The following is a 21,507-nucleotide window of genomic DNA, read 5'->3' as shown; positions in this document are numbered from 1 at the left end:
CCTGCTGAGCAAGGACAGGCCATGCGGGACTCGATCCCAGGACCCTGGGATCATGACCCGAGCTGAAGATCCCAGGACCCTGGGATCATAACCCACTGAGCCACCCAGGCGTCCCTCCAAGTGGCTTTTGAAACAGGAGCCCGTGCAACCAGGACCTGTACACACAGACGGAGAGCCTCAAGAGCCAAAGGTAAAATTTGCCGCCCTGACAGATCCATTCAAACACAGCCATCTACTTCTTCTCAGGCCGCCCTAGACAAAGGCATTTCTGTGCCCGTTCTATGGTTCCATCTTCGTCCATCTCTCACTTGCCCAGGGACATGTAAGGCTCACTGATTTGTAAGTCTGGCCCAACTCTCTGGAAAATGTAGACTCAAAGTGAGTTTTAGAATAGGAAGAAAACCACTGTGTGCTTTCTCTTAGATTTCTAGATGGCACAGTGGACTCGATTCTGTGCATAAACAAGTTTTTCACATTTTCGGGGAATATTATCAACTCAATTTGTCTGGGCCATTGGTTGAGTTGGTGAACTTGGGGAAAGGTGGAGAGAATAGAGCTGAGTCAGGCTTCAGAGCCCAACTGCTGAAGCTCTTGGCCTCACACTCAGCCTCCCAAACACCACACATGTGTGGAAAGCGAGGTGAGAATGCCTCCTACATTGAAGTCTACGAAGAGGGTTAAAGAGCAACCAGAAGCTGTGTCGCCTCTGCCAGCCCGAGTTCCTGCCTCCACAAGGACTCAGGTCATCCTTTTTAGCCCTCTTCAAGGGGGAACTCAAACTCTGGGCATCAGGTGAGGATGGTGATAGCCCAATTTCTTTCCAATTCTGAGGCTGTGGCTCCAAATGATGTGACCTAGTCATGATGCACCTCATTTTCCTCTTTCCCTGGAGAGAGGATGCCAGCCCACACCAGCACACTCTGTTTAAGGAGGGCCTAACTAAGGAACACAAACAACTCAGCTTTCAAGCAGAGGTACTTCAGGGGACCCAGCTGGCTCTGTCAGTAGAGGGTGGCCACTCATGATGTTGGGGTCGTGGGTTGGAATCCCATGTTGAGGGTAGAGTTTACTCAAAAAAAAAAAAAAAAAAAAAAGAAGAAGTAGAACAGAGGAAGTTTAAGTTATTGGGGAAGATGGTAGTATTGTGCATGATTCCTAAAATAAAACAAAACCCAACATACAGCGTGACATCCATAAGATAAATTTTACCAGCATGCCAAGGAAATTAAGCAGTGGCTTCCACATGGGGATAGGGTTCACCTGAGTAACACAGGTGCTGATGAGCCAGATGGTAAACTGAGGCCACCTAGAGATGAGACCCTGGGGTTGGCCACCTTCTGATCATAGGGCCCAGCCAGGAGTGGGGCTCCCAGCTTCCAGGAAGCAAAGACTGTGACCCAGAGCTTGTGCTATGAGTGGACCTGTTCCCCAGGACCGAAGAGCAGAGGACCAGGTTTCTCCCATCCTTCTGCTTCCCAATTTCCCATCAGTGTGTCCACTGGTAGAACCATTGAGAAACCAACCCTGGGTGCCTAGGAAATGCGACTGGCAGGAGCTAGCCCTGCAATACAGGGAAGAGCAGGGAGAGTTGAGGGATGATCTGGGGGATGCCTGGTTAAGGATGGTACAGCTTATAGAGTTGACACATGGTGTATGAATTCCAGACCACAAGGTGATCCCACAGATGTTCTCCTGGGCTCATTTCCTTCTTATTCCCAAAGCTGAGATCATGCTTTATTTATAATTTTGTTCTTTCTTTTTAACATTATGTCCTGATCATTTCTCCCATCCCTGAAACACAATGCAAACACTCAGAGTCTTTAATACTCCGTTTTATTAGCGGACCACACATTCCGTGATATGCTTCTATCTTGCATGGTAAGATCGTTTCCAGTGTTTCACAAATGTAACTCTGTGAGGCACATTTTCATGCATTATTCAGAGTTCAGACTCCTTCTCTCTCACCTGTTTATGGAATTATTGGTCCAAGTATCCAAACGTTCTGAGGACTCTTGAAGTCTGTGCTCTAATTCCTTTTCAGTACGTGTATTTTTAGCCTCTTCCTTTTTACTTCAATGGTCACCAGTGTTTGTCAGCTGTACTAAGCCCTGTGAGTGTCCTGTCTTTCACTGTTCCTGGTGAAAGAAAAAAAAATACTCTCCATAGTTCTAATTATATTTACCTTTTAGAGACTTAGTATTTTTAATATACATTTGATGTTTTTATTGCAAATTTTGTAGTGTGTCCTTTTTTTTGTTCATTTATGTATTGGAATTATTATAATGTTTTATAGATTGGAATGGACTTCTTATGTGTAACCATCTTGCTTCCTTTCTTTCCTCTACTTTCAGAAAAATCCTGGGTGTTTGCTGGTTTCTGTTCCTTTTTGTGAAAGCGTCCCTTTGGCTGATGCAGCTTCCCGCTGGAGCTCCAACTGCTAAATGACACATTTGCTCTCGGGCAGGTCCTGTCCCTCTTACCTTGGGGACCGTGATGTCCACATTCTGGAACAGTGTTTCTCCAGGCCATTGGTTCTCTTTACTTCAGAGTGACAGTCCACTGCCCGGCAGCAGCTAGGCCGGGCTAGGCTGGGGCACCTACATGACCTATATTTGGAGCCATTTTCCTGAGGGCCACCTGCGCATGTCCTGGGTCTCCATGTTACCACCAAGCCCACGGTGGTGCAGCCATGAGCAGGGGGCGCCTGTGACAGTTGTCAAGGAGCAGATGTGTGAGCCTTCTTACAGTCCTACCTGCTCTTCTTCCTCCCAGACCCAGCACACCCGAAACTGAACCCTCCCACGACCAGTGATAACTGGTCACGTCACTGTTTGGCTGCTTGATTTAAACTTGCTTGTCAACATTGTTTGCATATTATTTTGAAAAGATCAGAAACAGCTTGTGCCTCTCTGGAACATGTGTTCCGGGGCCCTGGTACCTCTGATGCCCCATGGAGAGAAGTACCAGCGAGTGACTGGGGAAATGCGATTTTTCTGTCTTTGCCTCTGCCCTTGTCCTACCTAAAATCAAGCTCCTTTTCTCCCCTAAAATATGTTAGATTGCATGTTCTCTGTTTACATGTCATCTCTTTTCATTGTGGGATTCACTACACTGTACCAGTGTCACTCTCCTGGGGCTTAGGAAGGACAGACTGACAACATGGGGCAATGGGACATGTGACAAATGAGCTAGGTTTTCAGTGGGGAGACATGTTAACTTTGGTGCATTTGCAAAACTGGGGCATGAAGCTGTGATTTCAGGGTATGCATGTAGATGCTGGCTTTCCGGGCACACCTCGACAAGCAATCCCGACGCAGGCTAGGTGTGGGCATGGCTCTGGATAACAGGCATCCTCCCCCTGCACACTGTTCCCTCCTGGCAAACGCCTTTGAAAAAGTGTAGTCAGAATTCCCCACCACTCTCCCCCCATCTCAAATGGACCAACCAATACATTGACGTCTCCTGTACCTTAGTCTAATTTACATCTGAAGAGTTTTATTTATTTATTTATTTATTTATTTATTTGACAGAGAGAAATCACAAGTAGATGGAAAGGCAGGCAGAGAGAGAGAGAGAGGGAAGCAGGCTCCCTGCTGAGCAGAGAGCCTGATGCGGGACTCGATCCCAGGACCCTGAGATCATGACCCGAGCCGAAGGCAGCGGCTTAACCCACTAAGCCACCCAGGCGCCCCTGAAGAGTTTTCAAAAAGTAATTTTCACGTGGCTTTATTTTCTTCTCACTCTTATTAACGAAGACTGGTTTTCCTCTCTCCTTCCAGCTCCAGTGAGACTGTGCATTGCCCAGACTTTAGCAAGGCAGCCCGCAGGCTTGGGGCAGGGGGGTTGCATGTTAAAGATAACAATGTGTGGCAGACATCAGAGTGGGATGCACTTCTGGGAAGGCTCCGTGCTCAGGGTTAGAATCAGTGTGGAAAGTCAGCGTGTGAGGACAGTGTCCAAGGAACCCAATGCGGCCAAAAGGTTGGAATAGTTTGCTGGAGGTGTGGAATTACATGAGAAAAATCCTACTTTGGCGTGTGGTCCAGACTGGCTTGGAGGAAGGTCAGAGCAGGGAAAGAGCTCAGGTCACCTGGCCATCTAAGGTGAAAAGACTCAAGTGTTTGGATCTTCTCTGAACACACGTTGCTACAGAAGGTCCTAGAGCTTTTGACCTCATCCCTCCACAGGTTTAGATGAGCAGGTGCTGTGGACTGAATGTTGGGTCCCCAGCCCCCCAGTTCACATGCAGAAGCTGATGACGGTCAGTTATTAAGTCCTTGGGAGATGAACAGCCAGTCTCCAGGGACTTAACCAGACTACCCCTCCAATTCAACACCCCTTTTCAAAAATCAGTGAGCAATGCCTCTCTACTAAAATGTAAAGTGTAATACTTGGTGGTCTTGCAAACAGTGAGCTTTTCTTCTTCTTCATGGCGTCCACATGGCCGTGCTGCCAAGAGGAGGGATAGACACCTGCTCTGGGACAGGTTCCCTAGAATTGAGCGCTCAATCCTCCGGGAACCTGTCCCAGAGCAGGTGCCTATCCCTCCTCTTGGCAGGTTATGTTCCTACTTAAAAACAACTCTGCCAACCCCCCACAGATCCAGCTGTGAGGGGCACCAGAGAAAAGGAGCATGAAACAAAAGTAAAACTCAGTGAGATGCATCTCATGATACCACAACAGGGCTGAGGCTGATTTTCCAATTAACTAGTGAATGAATGCCACTGACCATGTGTGGGCTATGCTCTGCCACAGACCGTGTGTGGGCTGGGCTCTCCTCATACTTTCCCATTGGTACCTTTAAGGACAGCAACCTTGGAGTCACTTAAGACAACCTGAAGGAAATAACTTTCATTATGACAACAACCCTTCATTGTTCTAACTCCTTCCAAATTCCTCACTGAACCTCATGGCATGATCTATGATAGACATGTTTTCAAGGATCCATCAATGGACATTTGGTGAACACAAAGGAATTGTGGGAGGGCACAATACCTGCTCCTTGGAGTCATAAAGGTTTATGATTTCTGGGAAGTTCACTACATGACAGTAAATCATACCTTCTTCTCCCTCACGTCAGTTTCTTGATCACCCAGTAAACTCAGGATTAGACATGCAATAGATGCCAACACACTCTGCCTAGCCACAGAACACAGCCCAGGAGGAGCCTCCGGGGGAAGCTGAGACGTCCTCCCAGTCTGTCCCAAGAAATCACATTAGATGGAGCCATCCCATGGCAGGAAGAAAAAATATCTACTTATTTCAGAAATTGGTCTGGACATTTCTGGTGAAAATTGTTTAAACAATACACGAATTTCACCACAAGAAAATGGGCTGCACTTTCCAAGTTTGGAGAGCACCCTCTCCTGCCATGCTGTGGTATTTAAACTCAAAGTGTAATGGACACAAATATTTCCAATGAACTTTAAGATTGCTCGTGAACAAAGAAAACAAAAATAAAATGTGCCAAAAGCTTGTTAATATCCTGAATTATTAATTCTCCACTAGAAGTCAGACCTTTTCTTTTTCTTGCTTTATTTCCTGCTTTCAGCAATCCCCAGGCCTGCAGGAACCCACTCCTGGCCCAGAACCGTCCACTCAGAACCCGGATGTTGGCAGGTAGAGGATTGCCTGAGGACTCCCAGGTGGTCGTGTACTCAGATGTCTACCCACAGGCACACCTGTGCTCACAGAGTTCTCCCCCGCAACATTTTCCCCCATTCTCTTATGTATGTTTGTTTGCTTGTAAGGTTCTCAAAGGAGCCAGGAGTGTTGGGGGCCCTTGTGGTATTTTTGAATGCTTTCTGGAATATTCAATAATCCTGCAAATAGTGGTAATCATGTGGATATACCCGACCACAGGAAGCCATTTACAAAAATTATACTTTTTCTTGTTTTGTCTTCAGGGGAATTCCCAGACTTTCAGAAGCCTGCTCAGAAAACTAGCTTCTCATGAGAATGCGTGAGCCTGAGTTAGAAGTAAGCATGATTTCAGAAGGAAAGCCATCTTAGTAGCAAGGAAAAAAAAAAAAAAGGAGGGGGTGCTGGATAAAGGTCTAGTATAGAACAAGGCCATACTGAGAAGATTGGTTTCTTATAACTTGTATTTCACAAGAGACAGTGGGTATTTCTAGGATGACACGACATGGTGAGCTGCCTAGAAACAAAGTCACAGAGTCCTTAAAACACAGAAGAAAGTGTGAGACTACTATGTGTCAGGGAAGAAAATGAGATTCAATTTTGAAAACTAAAACTTATCAGGGGCAAATGTCATCACAGTATTTCTTGTTTTTTAATCCCTGAATCAGTTAAAAAGTGAGGTGATGCATTTTCTATTATTATATTTAAATGAAATAAATATTTCACCGAGAACAGCCCCCCGGTTCCACATGAAGGCCCAGAATCATGAATGCGACTGCATAACCCACTGTGATCATGCCGTATGGCACAGAGAACAGGAAGATTATCCGGCAGCGTCTGACACAATGACACGAGCCCTTAAAAGCAGAGAACTTCTCTGGCTGGTGGCAGAAGACAGAAGCAAAAGGAGAAGTCAGAGTCCACACACTTCAAGGATTTGACCCACTGTCACTGGCCTCAAACATGAAGGATGCCAGGTGGGTGGAAATATGCGCCGCTTCCAGGGAGCAGAGCGTGACCCCTCTGGAGTGACAACCAGCAATAAAGTGTACCGGCATCCACAGGCCTGCAACCTTGGGGAACAGGATTCTGCCCATGATCCAGATAAGCCACATGAGACCCAGAGCTGAGCCCAGTCCAGCTCTCCTGAACACCTGACTTACAAAACCAAGATAATAAATGGATGCTGTTTGAGCCCCTAAGGCTCTGTCTAGTACTTGTCAGCAGAAAACTAAGACAGCTGGCCTGTGGCATTTATCGAATTCCTAAGTGATTTAGTGCCTTTGGAGTCAATTGTCAGCTCCTGAATGGGCTATATACCCACCACATGTGTTCTTCCACATGTGACTTACACATTCTGTGTTGTCGTCTTCTTTTCATCTGAACGCAAATGCATATACAGCTGTTTTTAAAGTGGTAAGACCAGGCCGTCATGTTGACTGGGTTTTTTCCCTCTAACTTGTTCAGAATCTGGGGGTCTATTATTTTCTTCACTAGGGAAACCCAACAGACACGGGTAACGCACAGTCCTCTGAGGTTGACTGATTCTCTCTGAAGAGATGGGGACTGTTGTTTCTTGTATCAAGAGTGAGCACATTCACTCTGGAAAACTGTTTGTCAGTTTCTTATAAAACTTAACATGTGACTACCATACAACCCCCCAAAATTGAGGATTTATCAGAGAGAAGTGAAAGCTTTACATTCCTATAACAATCGATATAGCACAATCATGGTAACTTTATTTGTTATAGCCCAAAACTGAAACAACTCAGATGTCCTTCAGCAAGTAATTGTGCATACACACCATGGACTCTTACTTGGCAATAAAGAAACAAAGTATTGCTGCAGGCAACAACTTGGGTGAGTCTCTGGGAAAGTATGGTGAGGAAAGAAGACAATCACAAAAGGTTACATACTTTTGTGGTTACATACATACATAAATACATACATACATATGGTTCCATATAGTATGGAATGGAATGGAGTAGAATGGAATGAAATGAAATGGACATTCATATGCAATGTCATACACATTCTTGAAATGATAAAAATTTAGAAACAGAGAACAGATTAGTAATTGCCAGGGATCAGGGATAAAGAGAGGGAGGAAGGGAGGTGAGTGTTGCTGTAAAAGGATAATATGAGGGATCCTTGTGATGGAATGTTCTACATAGTGACTGTATTAATATCAATATCCTAATTATTATATCTGTGCTATAGTTTTGCAAGATGTTACCCCTGGGGGAAACTGGGTAGTTCATATGCAGGGTCTCTCTCCATTCTTTCTTATAATTTCTTATAATTGCATGTGAATATAATTATCTCAAAATTAAAAGTTTAATTAAAAATACAAAAAAAAAAGAGTGAGCACATTCAATCCTGCTGGAATCAGATTTTACTTCACAAACTTCACCTTTGTTTAATTGTGGACGTTTGGGGTTGGGATGGTGTATCGAGTTCCCATGCCCCCAGCTCACTGACTCTCTGTGTGTTCATGCCACACATGAGGGGAATGTGTCATGCACACATAGTTATAAAGAAAATCAAATTCATTCTGAGGTTTAGATACCTTTTAAAAAGTAGTTTCTAGAGTGTTCGTGCAAAGTTCCAGCTCAGGTTGGGCGTTAAAGAATGACTCTTGGGACCATCAGAACGCAAATCAGAGCCAGCCCCAGGTGCACCAACCAGTGGACAACCTCTTTGCTACAGCAGGAGACACAGAAGGAGGTATTTGGCATGAGCACAAGTATGCAATCTTGGGAGCAATCCATGATATCATGTGCATCCGCTCCTTCCTTTTCCTCCCATTGGATTATCAATGTCCTTATTTTCCCCTTAATTTGGCTCTCTTGGAAACATCCAGCAAAACTAATTCAGGCCAGGGCTTAGAATCCCAGGAGAGGGCAATGCCAAGAAGCGAAGAACAGAGACAGGACATAAAAGTTATAAAAATGTGGGGAGTGGGGAACTAGGCAGATACAATGGTTGAGAAATAATCCCCACCTGCACAGACGGTGTTCATGGCCACATATCTCTAGCGGGTGGCGTGGACACAGCTCCTGGGGCACATACTTTATGCTGGGAGAGGCAGAAACATATGAGCCATCACTTCTTCCTTCTGGGACACCCTCTGGTGACCTGTTCCCATGACAGCAGTGATACCAGGCTACTGAGCTCAAATTCTACCTTCACTGTGAACACTGTATTATCATCCCAGGGGCATCTGTTGCTGCTTTAAACTTCTGGAGTATGTCCTGGCTATTCTGCTTTTCTGTAAACAACATGATTTAGTTGTTTATAGCACAAATGATTTCTTAGCCCAAGGAAGATAAACTGTATATCCTATCCCATGTTTCTCCTATTTCTCTCTATTACTGCCAAGGGCAAACATAAGAAAGGCATGGGTTTGGTTAAAGTAGAAAAGTATAGTAGAGTGAGTTCGTAGAGACAAAAAATGTAATTTAACGATTCTGGGACACATGTCCATAGAGGGTATCCGAGGCAGGGGCGAGTAAGTCAGGCGCTACTGCATTGCTGGGACACATTCCTGATTGGTCACACACACAAAAAAGCTCTGCCATTCTTCAGTGTCTTCTTCCTCTTAATTCTGATTTTCTGGAACAACCTCCTGACCTGCGCATGGTCTTTGGTTGTGTGGATTTACCGTGCTCTATTCTCACCAAGGAACCTGGCTAATTTTCCCTCCCAAGCAATGCTTCTCACTCGACAATTATATGGGAGACAATGGAACCAATTACTTCATGTAAAATCTGTTTAAAATAATCAGCAATTTTAGACGGCAAATTAGACACCATTTTCTCCAAGTAAGAATTTGTGATTGAACTCTCAACTTTTCATTTCATTGGTAAAAATCCATTATATTAGTTTTTGTTGTTGTTGTTCTTTTGAAAATATACTGTGGATTTAAACTTCTGAAAATGAGAGACCCTTGAAAAGCAACCATTTTCTTCCCTCATGGGATCAGTCCATGGCCCTGAATTTTGTGCATGGATGGAAAAACTGCCTTCATCCCATTTACAAAATCTGATGGATCGATTGTGGTTGCCTGGAGCCTCAACTCCACTTGGAGAAGAAGAATGTGGTGATTGGTTAGTCATGTCTTCCAGAAATGGCAGGCAGGGGGTGGTGTGGAGTGTATAAATTTGGACAGTGGATCTTTATTACCAGGGCCTGAAAATGTGCCTGAAATCTGTTTATTTTATGACCAACAGTGCTGACAGATTGAATAGAATATCCTAATACCTAGTGGGAAAAAAAAAGAATTGACATGAATTCAAATCTCAATTTTTTTAAATTTAATTTTATTTTTTTATAGATTTTTTTTAATTTTTAATTTTTTATAAACATATATTTTTATCCCCAGGGGTACAGGTCTGTGAATCGCCAGGTTTACACACTTCACAGCACTCACCAAAGCACATACCCTCCCCAATGTCCATAACCCCACCCCCTACTCCCAACCCCCCTCCCCCCAGCAACCCTCAGTTTGTTTTGTGAGATTAAGAGTCACTTATGCTTTGTCTCCCTCCCAATCCCATCTTGTTTCATTGGTTCTTCTCCTACCCACTTAAGCCCCCATGTTGCATCACCACTTCCTCATATCAGGGAGATCATATGATAGATATGATAGTTGTCTTTCTCTGCTTGACTTATTTTGCTAAGCATGATACGCTCTAGTTCCATCCATGTTGTCACAAATGCAAGATTTCATTTCTTTTGATGGCTGCATAGTATTCCATTGTGTATATATGCCACATCTTCTTGATCCATTCATCTGTTGATGGACACCTAGGTTCTTTCCATAGTTTGACTATTGTGGACATTGATGCTATAAACATTCGGGTGCACGTGCCCCTTTGGATCACTTCGTTTGTATCTTTAGAGTAAATACCCAGTAGTGCAATTGCTGGGTCATAGGGCAGTTCTATTTTCAACATTTTGAGGAACCTCCATGCTGTTTTCCAGAGTGGTTGCACCAGCTTGCATTCCCACCAACAGTGTAGGAGGGTTCCCCTTTCTCTGCATCCTCACCAGCATCTGTCATTTCCTGACTTGTTGATTTTAGCCATTTTGACTGGTGTGAGGTGATATCTCATTGTGGTTTTAATTTGTATTTCCCTGATGCCGAGTGATATGGAGCACTTTTTCATGTGTCTGTTGGCCATCTGGATGTCTTCTTTGCAGAAATGTCTGTTCATATCCTCTGCCCATTTCTTGATTGGATTATTTGTTCTTTGGATGTTGAGTTTGCTAAGTTCTTTATAGATTTTGGACACTAGTCCTTTATCTGATATGTCGTTTGCAAATATCTTCTTCCATTCTGTCAGTTGTCTTTTGATTTTGTTAACTGTTTCCTTTGCTGTGCAAAAGCTTTTGATCTTGATGAAATCCCAATAGTTCATTTTTGGCCTTGCTTCCCTTGCCTTTGGCGTGTTCCTAGGAAGATGTTGCTGCAGCTGAGGTCGAAGAGGTTGCTGCCTGTGTTCTCCTCAAGGATTTTGATGGATTCCTTTCACACATTGAGGTCCTTCATCCATTTTGAGTCTATTTTCATGTGTGGTGTAAGGAAATGGTCCAATTTCATTTTTCTGCATGTGGCTGTCCAATTTTCCCAACACCATTTATTGAAGAGGCTGTCTTTTTTCCATTGGACATTCTTTCCTGCTTTGTCAAAGATTAGTTGACCTTAGAGTTGAGGGTCTATTTCTGGGTCTTCTATTCTGTTCCATTGATCTATGTGTCTGCTTTTGTGCCAGTACCATGCTGTCTTGATGATGACAGCTTTGTAATAGAACTTGAAGTCCGGAATTGTGATGCCACCAACTATGGCTTTCTTTTTCAATATCCCTTTGGCTATTCAAGGTCTTTTCTGGTTCCATATAAATTTTAGAATTATCAAATCTCAATTTTTTTAATGGAGATGTCTTATATAATGACATTTGGCTAAATGTAAAAATAGCAACAGTCACTAATACCTATTGAGTGACCAAGACATGCCAGGAATCATTCTAGATGAGTTCCTGTGTCTCGCCATTATGTTATATGTAATCAAAGGTATTGATTGTCTCAAGTATTTTTCTAAAACTTGAGAGTCAGAAAAGGTTCAAGGGAGGTTCTTTCAAAATAAAAAAGAGAGAAGCCCTTTTATATCATTATATGAAGTATACTTTTTATACTCAAAACAACTCACTGAGAATCTCTAAGGAAGGTAATAACTGTGATCATATATTTTTTAGAAAGTTTTAAGGGAATTCCAATAAAAATGAAACAGTAGATTAACACACAGATGAACCCTCATTGTTGCAAAGGTGCAGTTCTGATGGATAAAGTATGTAAGGGGAAAGCGAAGATGAGTAGGTGTGCTCTTAAATAAAATCTATCACGCTATGGGCAGGAGGGGGCAAAGCAGAGAGTGAAGCCAAAGTCATCGGGCCGGTGCCCCCAGGCTGTTTACAGGTTCCCCCATGCGGGGAGCAGGGACTGTGTATTTTAAAAGACTTGACACCAGGGCAAACACACACACACACACCATATTATCATACCACACACACATCATAGCACACACATATACACATATTCACACACATCATATTACACACACACACATACATACACACATGCATATGCCATATCATCACACCACACAAACACACCCCACACACAGACCACACACATCTCTCACACACAGCATATCACCACACACACACACATGCACATGCCTGCACACCACACATCACACACACACATGCACACACACACATATGCACCATGTACCACCACTTCACACCACATAGCACACACTCAGTTTACAGGTTGAAGATGTTTCTGCTCATAGGAGCCTACAATTTAAATTTACTAACTCATAAAGAAATCTCATGCTAAAAATAACAGCAAAGTTAATACCAGAGAATTACCTGAGGGTGTAGAAGTTGAATTTAGAGAAACTTTTGGCAAAGATTTTAACATTAAAATTAGAATGTATAGGAAGCTCAAGAAGATAAAAAATACAAAATGATCCATTTAAAAAAATGCAACACATGAACAGCAGATGTGAAACGAGAACAAACTAACTTAGAAATGCCCGTTAGGAAGTGGACACTCTGCCGGAGAGATTGGAAGAAAGGCAACCCTTTTACAAAGGGACTTAAAAAAAAATAAAAAGTCTGTTTGCTAGATAACAACTGGTTGTATGCATTTAAACTTGTCCCCTTAGCCCACAGACCAGGAGACCACTGTGTGCCCAGTACAGAATGCTGTGGAGGACAAACGTCTCCAGGGCTCTGCATGAGTTTTAATGTCTTCAGTTGTAAGAAAGAGAAAACCCAGTTAGAAGTATCTTTAAACCATAGGAAAAGTTAGCCCACATAACAAGAAGACCAGAGCCTTTTGGGGATCAGCAATGTCATCGAGGATCAGGTTGCTTTCACCTTTCTGCTCTACCTTCCTCAGCATGTCCTGCCCAGCATAATCCCCACCTTTTGACCCCAGCATAACTGCCATTGCTCTGGGCATTCACAGGTTGGCGTCAACAAGCATACAGGACACCAAAAAGAGGCAAGGGACTGTTTCTTCCAGGTCTATTTCTTAACTGGCCTATTTGTGGTTTACCCAGTGGAACTGGGCATGGGACCCGGCCCCCTCTGAAGACATGGAAGGTGAGCATCAGGAAGTAAGACACAGCATCAAATATTAGCACAGGGATGCTGGCTAGTAACTCCTTCATCATCTCAGATGCCACAGGTCCTCATGGCAAGATCCTGGTAATGAAGGCATCATGGACTGATGTCTCCTCATACCCTCACCACAGTAGCCAGAAGATATCAGGCAGCTGGAATATTCTGGCAAGAACCTCAGGTATGCGGTTTCCTCAGAGGCCCTATAAAGGAACCATTGGGGACACTCCACATCCTCAAATCTAGCAGCCCATCTCCTGGGTGATGGCTGCCTTTATGAAATGCTCATCTGTATCTTGTGACTGGGTTTTATTCTGAATATAAATGTACTTTGTTTTATTTTTGTTATTGTTTTATTTCTGTTGTCTTTCTGTTTTCTATTTGTCTCCATTTCCCTTCCGCTAGTTATACCAGTTCCCATCCTTTTGTCCTTGACCTCCTCTGACTCACAAAGTCTCTGAAGTTTCACTCAGACATAGTTGGGTCCTGCTTTGGGATCTCTTGGGAGGAACTTTTATTGTAAGAGACAGATTTGTCCTGTTTTCATCTACTAGTATATTTATTCATATTCCTGTGATCTCTTAAGTCTTCCTTTGTTTCCTGTATATTTCCATATTTTCTTCTCTTCTCTGCTTTTGGAATTTACTCTGATAATGTTAAGGTTCAGTAAGCATATGTTTGATTACTCTGGAGGTTACATTTTATAATGGTAAATAAAGTATATACATTTTAAGAGTATACAGTAGAGTATGGACATAGTAATCTATTTCCTGATTCTTAACATCTCGTCCTTTTGGTTCAGAACCCAAAAATGGTGTTAATGACGTGGTCTTTGACTGAAGACTATGGAAACTAACAGACTGTAAAAATAACATTGTCTTGGAGGCAAACAGACCTCTCTGGCAAGGCTGGTGGCCGACAGCCATCTTTTTGGTGGTCTATTCTGTGCAGTGAATCTGACTTTTATGGTTACCTTTTGAAGAATGCATCATTTGATGTTTTGATAATTTTTATTTCTACCGAATAGACTTGAAATTAGATGAATTAACCTTTTTAAAAAAAAATTAGAAGCTTTTAAAAATCTCAATAAAGACCTGCTAGCCTAAAAGAAAACACCTCAGATGAATGAAAAAATATCTTTTCTATGCCCCTTGTGAGAGATTACTCTTTGATTCTAAGTTAGAAAAGGGAAAAGTCCTGTTTGATTTTAGAAGCCACTAGGGTGCCATTTAATCCAATAGCAATTGTGCATGAAAGACCATCAACATGAGTGTTCCAGAGAACAAAAGTGCAGTGAAACAGCATCAAAAGCAGCTCTAGAGACAAGGCAGGGAGGGTATTGAAGGGACAACTTCTCAGGGCAACTTCTCAGTTGGTTGAACGTCCAACACTTGATTTCAGCTCAGGTCATGATCTCAAGGTTGTGAGATCTAGCCCTATGTCAGACTGCGCCCTTGGCTTGGAGTCTGCCTGAGATTCTCTCTTCCCTCTCCCTCCACCCTTCCCTCCCATCCAATCCTCTCTGGAAAAAAAAAAGTATCATAGATGCTTACCTACTGTCCATAAATATAGAAGTATAAAATAGTTAAAAATTCATAAACAACCATGTACATGAGTGTAAGCTTTAGTGTCTGACACTTGATTGTAACTTAGATTCAGCCAAATACACACTTTCAGAAGATCTTTATTATGAATGAAAAACTGATCAGAAAGGAAGGAAATATTTAGATGATGAAGAGCTATTGAATGGGCCCAAGAAATTGCACCCCAATCAAATGGAGGGAAACTTCTTGAATTTTGAAAGAATATCATTTCCAAATTCTGTGAGGAAGTAGTCCTCTTTCTTATTTTCCACTGTAAATCACATTCTGTAGGGCACAGAGCAACCTCTGCATAGAGAATGCATGGTTTTCTATAAACAGAAAAAATGTATTCCATGTTCCTCATAATTTAATTGAGAGGACAAATCTACAAAATGATTATCTGATTTTGTCCTGCAATTTAACTCTTGGGAAGACCACTATACTCCAAGTGCTTTAGGTTTTTATGGCATAGGTTAAAAATTGCAGCTAAAGAAGAAGCACTGCTAACATGGGCCTTTGGGTCAGTGGACCCATCAAACAAGACTTGCATTTACTCATGATTCTCTAGCTCATCCCAGACTGCTTTTCCCTTGACTACAAGCTTCTCTGTCTTCTGGGCATGCTTTTCATTCTGCATGCTTTGCCATGAGCACAAATATAAGTACTGGCTAATTTTTGTCCTTATCCTACAGAAATTTGGAGAATAGATAAAATGTGCACAAAAATAATTGTAATAGTAGGAAGGATTTCCTATGAGCCACAAGGGTGCTATTACAAGAGTGATGTCAAACAGCAGCCCCCTCAAAGATATTCACATTCTGATCCTCGGAACCCTGAGCATCTGTTACCATACATGGCAATGGATTGCAGCTTCAATTAAGAATTTTTAGAGGAGCTGATTATACCGGCTTGTTTGGGTGGGTCCAATGTAATCACAAGGGTCATTACAAGTGAAAAGGAGAGGAATGGTCAGGCATCAGAGTCAGGGAGATACTATGCTGTGTTTTTGGAGGTGGAAGGAGGGTCACAAGACAAGAAATTCTAACACATCTATGAGTTGTAAAAGGCAAAGAAACAGATTTTCCTCTAGAGCCTCAAGAAGAAACATGGCCCTGCTAACATCTTAACTGTAGTCTAGGAAGAACTATGTGGACCACTGACTAAAGAGAATGTGAATTGGTTTAATCCATTGTCTGCGATAACTCATTATGGCAGCAGATAGGAAACACATACATGAAGGAAGTGCAAAGAAGGGATCACATTTTCAGCTGGAGCAATGGAGGAGATTCTACTAAAGGAAGAAGCATTGGTTGACCTTGAATGGGATTGTGACCTTCAAGCGAGGTAGTGCCATGAACCAACGGGCAAAGCAGTGGCTGAGAGGCATGTGTTGAGGTTCTTGTGAATTGTTGCATTGGCCAACCTGGGAATGTGGGAAGAAGAGCTTGGTGGCAAGACTGGGCAGGGACAGCAAGACCTAGAATTGGGAACCCAAGCTCAAAGTAGAGTTACCTTGGAAGAGTCCAAGTTCAAGAGTGACCTAGTGTATTCTGGGAAACGCATCTGCAATAGTGTCTATTGGGACAGGGGAAGGGAGAGAGCACTTAAGAGGAGGAAGAGATGTGGCCATGGCTACTGAAAAGTGGGGTGAATGAAAAACTGGAGGCCTGGTAATATGTAATTGTTCATTTAATCATTACAGAAAAGTCCATATCAAGTGTTTTCCAATAGCATCTCTCTGACTCTGATACCTGGCCATCCCTCCTCCCCTTTTCACTTATGATGACCCTTGTCTAGATTCAGATCTGGGCACCTATCAGAAGTTGACACATTACAGCATGGGGAGAGGGAGACATACCAGCTAAATATCCCCACACATCCAGGTAAAGGCACTATAATAAGAGATGCCAGAAAGGGAGGAGGGTGTCTCGTGCTGTACATTATAATGGTGACAAGGTGAGCTCACCCTATCTGAGATCTTAAATCATTAGTGAGTGATTGGAAAAAAAAAAAACAAAAAACTATAGATCAAGGCCTGAATGATGCCATCTTGAGAATTTGGATTTGTCCTTATTAAAATGTCTTTGGGGAGCTTCGAAATGCTCCCATCCCCTCTTTCCAGGGACCAGGAGCCAAATTTCAGAGCTGTGGCTCTCTTCCTGGTAACCCACTCTGAGAGCTGGGGTGAGGCTGATGGTCTTCCTGCCTCGGGACACAGGTGGGGGGTGTGAAGCCCTCCTTTCTTTATTTGAACCTTCCTTAATGAAGCATCTAAGGAATGTTCCTTCCAGAAAGGCTCAGAAACAACTAGAATTAAACCATCATGGGCCCCAGTCCTGCCCATCCTACCTTAAAGCCCGGACCTTGAGTTCCCTCCTCCCAGGCGGAGAGGTAAGTGCAATTGACTAATCTCCCTCGGGTAAAGAAAAATGTGTAAATGTCAAGGACACTGTAAGAAGCACATCCTGTAAGAATGTTTCCATGATTTTCAGGAATTTGCTCTTCAAGTCATTGTCCGTTATGTTACTCATTTTCTACTGTTGCATTCTATACAGATCCTTCCCTTCAAATTTAAGACAAAGAAAGCCCTTATCTCAGTTAATGTATTTTTTGGTGGTTTTTTATTTCTAAGATAATTATTTCTAACTTTTTTCTATGTATACTTTACATTATTAAGGAGGATGAAGGATGCAGGATTTTATGATAAAGTGTAGTTCCGCTTTTAGGCACATTTTTTCCGTGTATGAGAAGACCCAAATCCACTGTGTGCATGTCCTGTTGTGACCTCTCACATGGGTTGTCAGAGGGATGACTGTCTTCTGGAAAGAATCGGTTTGGAAAAAAGAGTTCTTTTGGAGATGGCCCCCACAGCTGAAAACAAGTAGGGAAAGCTACTTTTCAGTGTGAACAAAGAGAATTTCAGAATGGAGACAAGTGCCTCAACTCCAGGGAACAGGGTATTTCATGGGAAACCCTCAGAAAATGGTAAAGTTTATACAGGAGTTTTGGTCAGTGTGAACCGATGAGACATCTGGGGTTACGGGATTTGCCAGAGCTTGCAAACTTAAAAGCACTGAGCCATCACACGGAACCTAGAATGACACTGTGTGTCAGCACAGACGTTTATGGAACAGCAGCAAAAAGGTTTCCTAAAAGCAGCCCATTTGAGAGAATACAAAGTCACGTCTGGAAATCAAGGCTCTGGAAATGAGGTTGGTGATGCTTGGCACACTAGCTCTTACAGACACAGAGCTCTGTCATGGGTTCTTGGGCTTTCAGAGAAGCCCAGGCACCCATCAGCTGTGTGGTTCATCTATTCCCTGGGCTTCAGGAACCTGGTCTGTAAAATTAGGTTGTCAGATGACCTTTGGCTAAAGTTGCCTCCAGCCATATTCCTTCTCTCCTCCTGTATCTGCATCTACCTTCTCCTGCATTAGAGGAATTTGAACCCAGTGTTTGCCCAGAAGCCACCCCGACCTGCAGAGAGGGACTCATGGGAGCATGGGTGCATTAAAGAAGTAAACCCCACTCTTTGTGAGCCCCGGCTCTCTGTGTTCTGGACTAGTGTCTCTGAGCAATGTTTATTTCTTTCCCATAAGACCCCTAGGTTTCCTCCTTCCCTTTGATCACCCCAATTGCCTTCTCTACTCCTGAGGATGTGGATTTCAGACTCCACTCTCTCCTGTTTCTTTTCCTCTGGCATGACACATGGCCATCAATGTCCTTTTAGAAATACAGAATGGGTGCCACCTCGGACTCTGCTGCTGGCAGATTGGGTGCTCAGTGGTGCTAAGTGGAAAGACGTGTTGCTGAGCCCATATATACTCTTTCCCACCACAGCCCTTTCTTCATGAACCCTTTGAGCAATGGCAGTGGTGGCTGGGGTCCACAGAACAAGTCATCCTATGTACTCGCTGATTAAATAGCTCCTGTGCTGAGCATTCTCATGAAACATAAATATCTCCACAATTTTTAGCCATCCAAAGAATTCCATCCACAGACCTTTCCCCAGTTTCCATTGCCACCAATTTGCCAAACGTGCTCAAGTCCTTGACCATCCAGCCAAAGCGTGGACAGCAGCCCCTGAGCTGGTATAGAATTGCCTGTCTTGCCACTTTCCCTTTCAGGAAAGGGAATTTCTAGGTGTGCTGCTTGAAGTTCTGTGCCCTAGGAGTATTTTCTTTCTTGGAAGTCCTGGACAGGGGCTGCAGGGAGGCTATCATCCACTTCCAGGTGGTGCCTGAGTACATGCCAGAAGCGTCTCTGACCCAGGTACGATTTTTCTCTTCTTCTGTCAACTGACCGCATCCTCCATGAGGATGCCGTAGGCACATAACGGGAAAGAAGGCATCAGGTTAGGAGTGGGGAACCAGGCACCCTTGGACAGCTTCTTTGTGTAACTTACATGCGCAGGATTGCCTAGGCCCAGCCATGTGTATAGCAGTCCCGCTGCATGATGGAACGCTGCTTGAAATGTTCTACTTTGTGGCATGGTGGTTCAGGTGGCACCTGCCACCTGATGGTTGAGCATCACAGTGCATCATGTTCAGGTCACGTGGGTAGCCCAAGGTGAAGTAACTCTCCTAAGGCCCTCTAATACGTCTTGAACAATTATCCTAAGAGGATGGTAGGGCTTGGTCCCCAACCCCTATGGTTCTGCACTGCAGATCACCTATAAGAACTGGCCAAAGCTAAAAATAGCAATCCTATTTGCCCTCAGAGCTGCAGGGTCACATAGACCAAGAGGTCGAGCAGCTTTCACAGCAGCTTGGACCGGATGCAGAGCTTTCTGTCATTCTGGGTCTCACTCACAATGAGCAGCTTTTTAGGTCACTCAATAAATGAACTGGAGTACCACATTTAAATGAGGACTGTTTTGCCTCCAAAGTCAAAGGAAGTCATGGGCATCATGCCTCATTCATGGCTATTGGAGGGGTCAGACACAACAAGTGACAAGTTAGAAGGGACATCTCATCGTGCTCCACAGGGTGGGACCCTAGAAATTTCACTGAGGTCAAAGGCCTCTGAATTTGTCTGATGTACTTCCCACCCTCTGATGGACTAACGTCTTCCCAATAACTCTACAGTGGTTGTGGCTTCTTGTTCACAGGGTCCAGTCGTCGATGTCATGGGCTCATGTGAGTATGGTTTCTTGTGTGGAAGGGAAAGGCAGGCAAATCCCTGGGAACTAAACCATGACACAGGGCTGGAGAGCTGATACATCTCTGTAGGACAAGAGAGGGTATTGCTGGCCTGGCCAGCTGAAAGGAAACTGCTTCTGGTGGTTTTTATGAACAGGTTAGAGGAGGCCAATAGCTGTAGACTCAATTGTGGGGGACCTGTTAATTTGTCCAAGCAATGAGGCTACATCTGGTGCAGGAGAGCAGAGTCACCATGTGCGTAAAGTTACGAGAGCCCATAGTCATTATTCAGGATCCATCTGTTTTCTGTGCAGACTTAATAGGTAAGCCGGAAGGGGGAGGGGTTGGCCATCACCACTCTGCACCCCAAATCCTTGGTGGTGGCATTCATCTCTGCAGACCCTCTAGATATGCGCCATAACTTACGGTTTTCCACTAGAGATAGTTCTAGTGGCTTCCACTTGGCTTTCTTACCATAATAGTACTTATTAATAGGCCATGGAATCAACACAGGGATGCTGTTGGCTGCCAGGAATGTTTTCTCAACTATGCAGTCCAGACCTGTGAAATAACCACAGGATAAATTTAGGGATACACTGGGCCAAGTCTGAGATCAGCCTTTGACTGTAGGATTTCCATAAGCTTCTACTCTGAGTGCTGGACAACAGGGATGTTTTGGGTCTCCTGAAATTCCTGTCAATTCAGAGCTTGTGTTCATAATCTCTGAAAAGTCTGATTAGTTTCTTTTTTTGCAATACACAGCAACCATGCAGAGGGCTGGAGTTTCTCTCTCTCACCCCTCTTGGCCTTCCATCCACTCAAGGTGTTTTGGGTCTGCAAACTGGCTTAAACTGATAAAGCATCGCTCTTTCTTTCCAGGACTCAAGTTATGTTCTGCTCACTCGACTAGCGTTGCTCACATAGGTCGAGTATTGCATTTCCCATTTCCTTCCTTTCTAGAACATAGGGATCAAGTGCCAGTTACTGCATTGGCTCTGCTGTCCATGACAGCCACAGGTCCACACAGCTTTGGTTGTGGGGTGCTACCCCTGGCCCATGCCACCCCCAATCCAACCAATTCTATTGTGTGCCGGTTTCCATGTTATAACCACAGTTCCCGCTGGAGGGTCCAGCTCATGGTGCAGAGCAATCACAGAACCCTTCAAGGATGTGGCCTCCACTCACTAATAATTTCTCATTCCTGGTGGAAGGTCTGGGTTCTGGTCCTTCCCAGGGTGGGTCAGAATGTCTTCATGACAACTACAGTCTGACTTCCCCAGCCTGGTGCAACAGATGAAATCTTTCTGTCCACTGAAATCCCTATGCTGAAATGCCAGTCCCTGATGTAATGGTCTTGGGAGGAGGTCCTTGGGGAGACAATTAAATCAGGAGGGTGCAACCGTCATGAATGGGGTTAGGGTACTTCACAAAAACACTCCAGAAAATGAG

Source organism: Mustela nivalis (assembly GCF_964662115.1).
Source record: "Mustela nivalis genome assembly, chromosome: 7".
Taxonomy (NCBI): Eukaryota; Metazoa; Chordata; class Mammalia; order Carnivora; family Mustelidae; genus Mustela; species Mustela nivalis.
The sequence above is the reverse complement of the archived record's forward strand: the minus strand, read 5'-3'. Positions refer to the sequence as shown.